The following is a 7299-nucleotide window of genomic DNA, read 5'->3' as shown; positions in this document are numbered from 1 at the left end:
CTAAGTGACGTTGAGCGTGGTATGATCGTCAGTGCCAGGCGTGCCGGTTCCAGTATCTGAGAAACGTCTGCCCTCCTGGGCTTTTCATGCACAACAGTTTCTAGGGTTTACTGAGAAGGTTGTGACAAACAAAAAACATCCTGTCAGCAGCAGTCCTGTGGGAAAAAACAGCTCATTCATGAGAGGTCAAAGGAGAATGGCAAGAATCGTGCAAGCTAACAGGCGGGCCACAAACAGGCAAATAACAGCACAGTATAACAGTGGTGTGCAGAACGGCATCTCGGAACACACAACTCGTCAGTCCTTCTCATTGATGGGCTATTGCAGTAGACAGCACCGGGTTGCACTCTTATCAGCTAAAGTCAAGGCCCCTTCCTGCCTGGTGTCAACGTTATAGACGTGTCGGTGGTGTAATGGTGTGGGGAATGTTTTCCTGGCACACATTAGGTCCCTTGATAACAATTGAGCCTCATTGCCATGCCCCGAAGAATTCAGGCTGTTCTGGAGGCAAAGGGGGGTCCGACCTGGTACTATACTGAACAACAATATAAACGCAACAATTTAAACAATTTTACTGAGTCAATTTACTCAGTCAATTGAAATAAATAAATTGGAGCCTAATCTATGGATTTCACATGACTAGGCAGGGGATCAGCCATGGGCCCACCCACTGGCTGGTCCTGGCTCCCCAATCAGAATGATTTTTTTCCTCACAAAGGGGCTTTATTACAGACAGAAATACTGCTCAGTTTCATCAGCTGTCCCGGTGGCTTTGTCTCAGACAATCCCGCAGGTGAAGAAGCCAGATATGGAGGTCCTGGGCTGGCATGGTTACACGTTGTGAGGCTGGTTGGACGTACTGCCAAATTCTCCTAAACAACGTTGGAGGCAGCTTATGATAGAGAAATTAACGTTAAATTCTCTGGCAACCACGGTGAACATTCCTGAAGTCAGCATGCCGATTGTACTCTGCCTCAACTTGAGACATCTGTGGCATTGTGTTGGCATTGTGTTGTGACAAACTGTACATTTTAGAGTAGTCTTTTATTGTCCCGAACACAAGGTGCACCTGTGTAATGATCATGCTGTTTAATTAGCTTCTTGATATGCCACAACTGTCAAGTGGATGGATTATCTTGGCAAATAAGAGATGTTCACTAACAGGGATATAAACAAATTTGTGCACAACATTTGAGAGAAATAAGCTTTTTGTGCGTATGAAAAATTGCTGGAATATTTTATTTCAGCTCATGAAACATGGGACCTACATGTTTTATATTTTTGTTCGGTATAGATGGGTGTATGTGTGGTCTGGGTCAGTGTACCCTTGTGGATGTTTGTGTCTATGTGGGTGTGCCTGTGTTTATGCTTGGATGTGTTTTGAGTGTGTGTGTTTTTGTACAATCATTTCACAATCTCTTTCAAGGAATCTCGATTCAATTTTAATTCAACTTTATTCTTCACCAATTAACATTGCAGACAACAACAAACAACATGATAAATGCACTTTCACCGGGTGAGATCCTGGTGACAAGGCAGAAAAGGTGACTCAACACTATTGGATAAGTACCGCCGCCCTGCGTCATCCATTGACTTGTGCGGTACATGTGATTGTGTGTACACACAATGATTCCTGCTCGGGTTTCATAAGCAATCGCAACTTGGAGCAGAGGAAAATTGCCGGGTGGAAAATCCAACCCTAACAGTTTTAGGTCGAAGCTTTTGTGTTGCGTGAAATCATCTGTCTCTCTCTCTTTAAATGTGCTGTGTTTATTTTCATGTCTTATTTTATTATGTAGTCACCAGAGCAATAGGAATGACCTAGATCACCTACCCACTCTCCCAGATCTGTGTCTGTGTGTATGAGAGAGAGAGAGCGTGTGTATGAGAGGGAGAGAATGATAAAAGCAAGTAGTATCTAACCAAACTGCAACTGAGGGTATTCCATTAGCAAAGGGGAAAGGTTAAATGATTGTCTAACACATTGTACAACTAATGCAGGGCTGATAATAGTTGGTCATTCAAACAACTAATTCTACTTCGGCTCAAGATGATCACATTGGGTAAAGGTTTCTGCCAAATTATCATATTCTAAGATGTTTATTACAAAGGAGCTTTTAACTAGTGACCCAGTGTCATAGCTAATATGTTACTAGAGCATGACGTACACATGAGGCTGAGAGTTATTGAGTGCAAAGATGGGAACACTGCAGTCCACACTCAGCAATAGTCAAACACACCTCATCACTGCCAAATGGTCATTAGGTCAGACTGCATTAATTGGCTCACCTCATAAGATCTCATCTTACCTGCCTGAGATCAGACTTCATTATTTTATTAAATCAGGCAATTGCTTTGTAAATGTATAGTCATTTCATAATGTAGCCTAACAATTATTTTATTGTACCTTTATTTAACTAGGCAAGTCGGTTAAGAACAAATTCTTATTTACAATGATGGCTTACCGGGGAACAGTCGGTTAACTGCCTTGTTCAGGGGCAGAACAACAGTTACCTTGTCAGCTCTGGGATTTGATCCAGCAACCTTTCGGTTACTGGCCCAACGCTGTAACTACTGTGCTACCTGCCGCTGTATCCATGTTGTCTTGATCTGGCTCTAAAGTTAAGACTTGTGAAAGAGTTCATGCCTCTTTTCCATTGCAGTCCATGTGTGGATGCAATTATTGTTGTTGTGACAGCAGTCCCAGCTCAGACTAATCTTGTTTTGTTCAACAGAGCTCTACTACTTAGTGGGAAGAGAGGGATAGATAAAGAGACAAAAAAATAAGGAAATGTGGGTCAACTTTAGAGCGTTGTGACCTTGTGTCAGTATGTGTGACACGTAGGCAAACTGTTTACACCACAGACTCACAGGAGATATACACAATTTATTAGGTACACCCATCAGGTACTGGGTCGGACCCCCTTTTCCTCTAGAACAGCCTGAAATCTCTGGGGCATGGAAATGTTGCTCAATTGGTATCAAGGGACCTAACGTGTGCCAGGAAAAACATTCTCCACCAGCCTGTACCAGGCAGTATGGAGCCATGAACTCATTTTGCTTACACCAAATCCTGACTCTGCCATCAGCATGACGCAACAGACACCAGGATTCGTCCGAGCAGGCAATGTTTTCCCACTCCTCAATTTTCCAGTGTTGGTGATCGCGTGCCCACTGGAGCCACTTCTTGTTTTTAGCTGATAGGAGTGGAACCCGGTGTGGTCATCTGCTGCAATAGCCCATCCGTGACAAAAAATGACGAGTTATGCGTTCCAAGATGCCGTTCTGCACACCACTGTTGAACTGCGCCGTTATTTGCCTATTTGTGGCCCGCCTGTTAGCCTTCCCGATTCTTGCCATTCTCCTTCATCCTCTCATTAACAAGCTGTTTTTGCCCACAGGACTGCCACTGACTGGATGTTTATTGTTTGTCACACCATTCTCTGTAAACCAAAGACACTGTTGTGCATTGAAAGCCTAGGCGGTCGGACGTTTCTGAGATACTGGAACTGGCGTGCTTGGCACCGATGATCATACCATGCTCAAAGTCTCTTATGTCACTCGTTATGCCCATTCGAATGTTCAATCGGACAGTAACTGAATTCCTTGATGCCTGTCTGCCTGCTTTATATAGCAAGCCACCTGACTCACTGTATGTAGGAGCAAACCATTTTTTTTAACCTAACAAACTGGCCACTGAGTGTTCTTGGCATGGCCAATACAACACTAAACATGCGACGCAGACCTCCAGCCAGGATAGTTATTCAAGGCACAATAACAGTGTGTGTTCTTTAACAGGTAGTTTGGGTGTACTGTTAAGGTGAGATGAGGATGCATATTGTGAAATAGGAACAACATTCACAAGTAATTGGAAGGTCAAGTTAACATTCAAATGCTAAATCCTCCCTTAGGGAAAAGATTGCAGTCAAAGTTCAGTATAACTGTGCAGGCCAGTCAAGTTTTTCCACACTGATTTCGACAAACCATTTCGGTATGGACCTTTGTGAACGGGGGCAATGTCAGGCTGAAACAGGAAAGGGCCTTCCCCAAACTGTTGCCACAAAATTGGAAGCACAGAATCGTCTAGAATGTCATTGTATGCTGTAGTGTTAAGCTTTCCCTTCACTGTGCCGAGCATGGAGACAGTGACACTGAAGCATGCATGAGAGCACCAGCTGTTCCAGACGACTGTGTGATCACACTCTCCGTAGCCAAGGGGAGTATGACCTTTTTAACAGGTCAACATTCAGACAAATTACCAGGACATGGTCAGCGCATGCTCTTGAGTACAACTGGCAAGTGTCTTCACTGACATGTTCAACCTCTCCCTGACTGAGTCTGTAATGCCTACATGTTTCAAGCAGACCGCCATACATAGTCCCTGTGCCCAAGAACGCCAAGGTAACCTGCTTAAATGACTACCACCCCATAGCACTCAGGCCTGTAGCCATGAAGTGCTTTGAAAGGGTGTTGTGTCATGACCAACATCATCCCAGAAACCCTAGACCCACTACAATTAGCATACCACCCCAACAGATCCACAGATGACACCATCTCCATTGCACTCCACACTGCCCTTTCCCACTTGAACAAATGGTACACCTACGTGAGAATGCTGTTTGTTGACTACAGTTCAGCGTTCAACACCATAGTGCCCTTCAAGCTCATCACTAAGCTAAGGACCCTGGGAATAAACACCTCCCTCTGCAACTGGATCCTGGGCCTCCTGACGGGCCGCCCCAGGTGGTAAGGGTAGGCAACAACACATCTGCCACGCTGATCCTCAACACGAGGGCCCCTCAGGGGTGCGAGCTAATTCCCATCCTATAGCCCCTGTTCACCCATGACTGCGTGGCCACGCACGACTCCAACACCATCATCAAATTTGAGTGGGGCATTCCTTTGCCTCAACTCAGGGTCACTATGGCTGTACACTCCATATCCCATGAACCTGGCATTCTAAACAAACAGATAAATGTCTGGTGAATAAATTAGCCCTCAACCTGAGGCCTACTTCCTTCTCAGGAATGTCTACTTCTCAGGGTAGGTGGGCGTCCATCCACCAGAACAAGATGAGAAGCGAGGGTAGGGGCGGCGACGGGGCTTCTCGCCACTGGAGCATAGCAGATTGTGTTGCCTTCTATTTCCCCACCCCTTCTTTGTCTTTTCAACTTATGTATTCCATTGAGAAAAACAGTGTGCCTCTTGGTTTTGAGGCCTAGTTTAAAGAATGACTTAATATGCTAGCAGGCGGTAAATGTGGAAGTCTGAATGGAAACTAACTCATGGTCATGAAAAGAGAAGATGCCAATTTGATTGTGGCCCATTTGTCTGGAGAATGCATTTCACAAAACCGCAGATACTCGATGCAGTCTTCATGATGCGTTAAATTTCCTATGAGAGGCTTTGAACTGAAACCCATATGACCAGCCTCTTATAAGTGTAATGGAAAAAGTACCTAACTCTCATGCTTGAGTAAAAGTAAAGATACTATCAGGTATGAAGGTGAGACCCAGATGCAGTCACGTCGAATTAACAATGGTTTAATAATCCAACAGGCAGGCAATATACAGGTCAAGGCAGGCAGTCGTCAGTAAACAAGAGGTGGGGCAACGGTACAGGTCGGCAGGCAGGCTCAGGGGCAAGCAGAGTGGTCAGGCAGGCGGGCTCAGAGTCAGGAGAGGCAAGGGTCAAACCCAGGAAGGCGAGAAAAGGAGACTGGGAAATGCAGGAGCTGAGAACAAAAACGCTGGTTGACTTGACAAACAAGACGGACTGGCAACAGAGAACACAGGTATAAATACACGGGATAATGGGGAAGATGGGCGACGCCTGGAGGAGGGTGGAGACAATCACAAAGACCGCTGAAACAGATCAGGGTGTGACCGATACCTTAACAGAAAATGACTCAGGTAAAAGTGAAAGTCACCCAGTAAAATACTACTCAAGTAAAAGTCTATAAGTACTTGGTTGTAAATATACTTAAGTATCAAAAGTAAATGTAATTGCTAAAATATACTTAAGTATCAAAAGGGAAAGTAAATTAAGCAAACCAGACAGCACAATTGTCTTGTTTTTAAAAATAATACAGCTAGCCAGGGGCACGCTCCAACACTCAGACATAATTTACAAATGAAGCATTTGTGTTTAGGGAGTCCACCAGCTCAGGGGCAGTGGGGATGACCATGGATGTTATTTTTATAAGTGCGTGAATTGGACCATTTTCTGTCTTAATCATAAAAAATGTAACAAGTACTTTTGGGTGTAAGGCAAAATGTATGGAGTAAAAAGTACATTATTTTCTTTATGAATGTAGTAAAGTAAAAGTTGTCAAAAATATAAATAGTAAATTAAAATACAGATACCCCAAAAAACAACTTAAGTAGTACTTTAAAGTATTTTTTACTTAAGTTCTTTACACCACTGCCAATGTTTCCATATGTGCTATTGGATAACTAATGACCAAATTCTTAGATTTCCCAGAGGGGTAACGTCTAGCCTACTCCCAACCCCAAAGTCTCAGAAAGCAAGCATTGAGCCGATGGCGGCATGGAAAAGTGGTCCATCTGTTCTTTCAAGGAATCTCGAAGAAGAAACTTTGAAGAGGGATCGGGGTCAAACAATCAGTATTTCACTAAAGTGAACAGTGTTACTCATGTCCCTCTGTCCTGGTTGTAGACCTGGTTTGGAATAGGAGGTGAGTGGGGTTTAGTAGGGTTTAATAGGTCTGATAGGCTTAACACTCAAAGTGTTCCAAAAACACGTTTTCATGTGATCACGTGATCTTTGTAAATTATCTTCTTTGAAGTAAATGTGATAATGTGTGATTACATGTAAAGCAACGTGATAACATGAAACTATATGTGATAACATTCCAAAAACACATGTTACCACGTGAATTCCTGTGTTTTTTCATGTACGGGTAGTTTTCAGTGGGACCTTTTGTCACTGCGGGCATCAGACGGTCACAGATCACCAACGGGGCCAGACAACTAAGCATCAAGGGCACTGTCTACATGTGACCCCGCCAACATGTGTAGCCTACTGTATCAACATGTCTGATACAGTAGAGAGGCTATCTGTACTCTACAATTACAGAGTAGTGCACCTATATTGGGTGTCCATTTCGGCTCTCCCCTTATTGCTCAATAGCAGTGCCTGGGTAAGCCTATTCGGGTCTCAGTGACCTCTAGAGATAAATCCAGAGAGGCCTGCCAGACACAGATAAGGTTCTACAGCAGACGGATGATGTATTTCTCTGTAGCCTGGGCTACTATTACATGTCATGTAAGTCTGTGA

The sequence above is a fragment of the Oncorhynchus nerka genome, linkage group LG12 (assembly GCF_034236695.1).
Source record: "Oncorhynchus nerka isolate Pitt River linkage group LG12, Oner_Uvic_2.0, whole genome shotgun sequence".
Lineage (NCBI taxonomy): Eukaryota > Metazoa > Chordata > Actinopteri > Salmoniformes > Salmonidae > Oncorhynchus > Oncorhynchus nerka.
Note: the sequence above shows the minus strand (reverse complement) of the source record.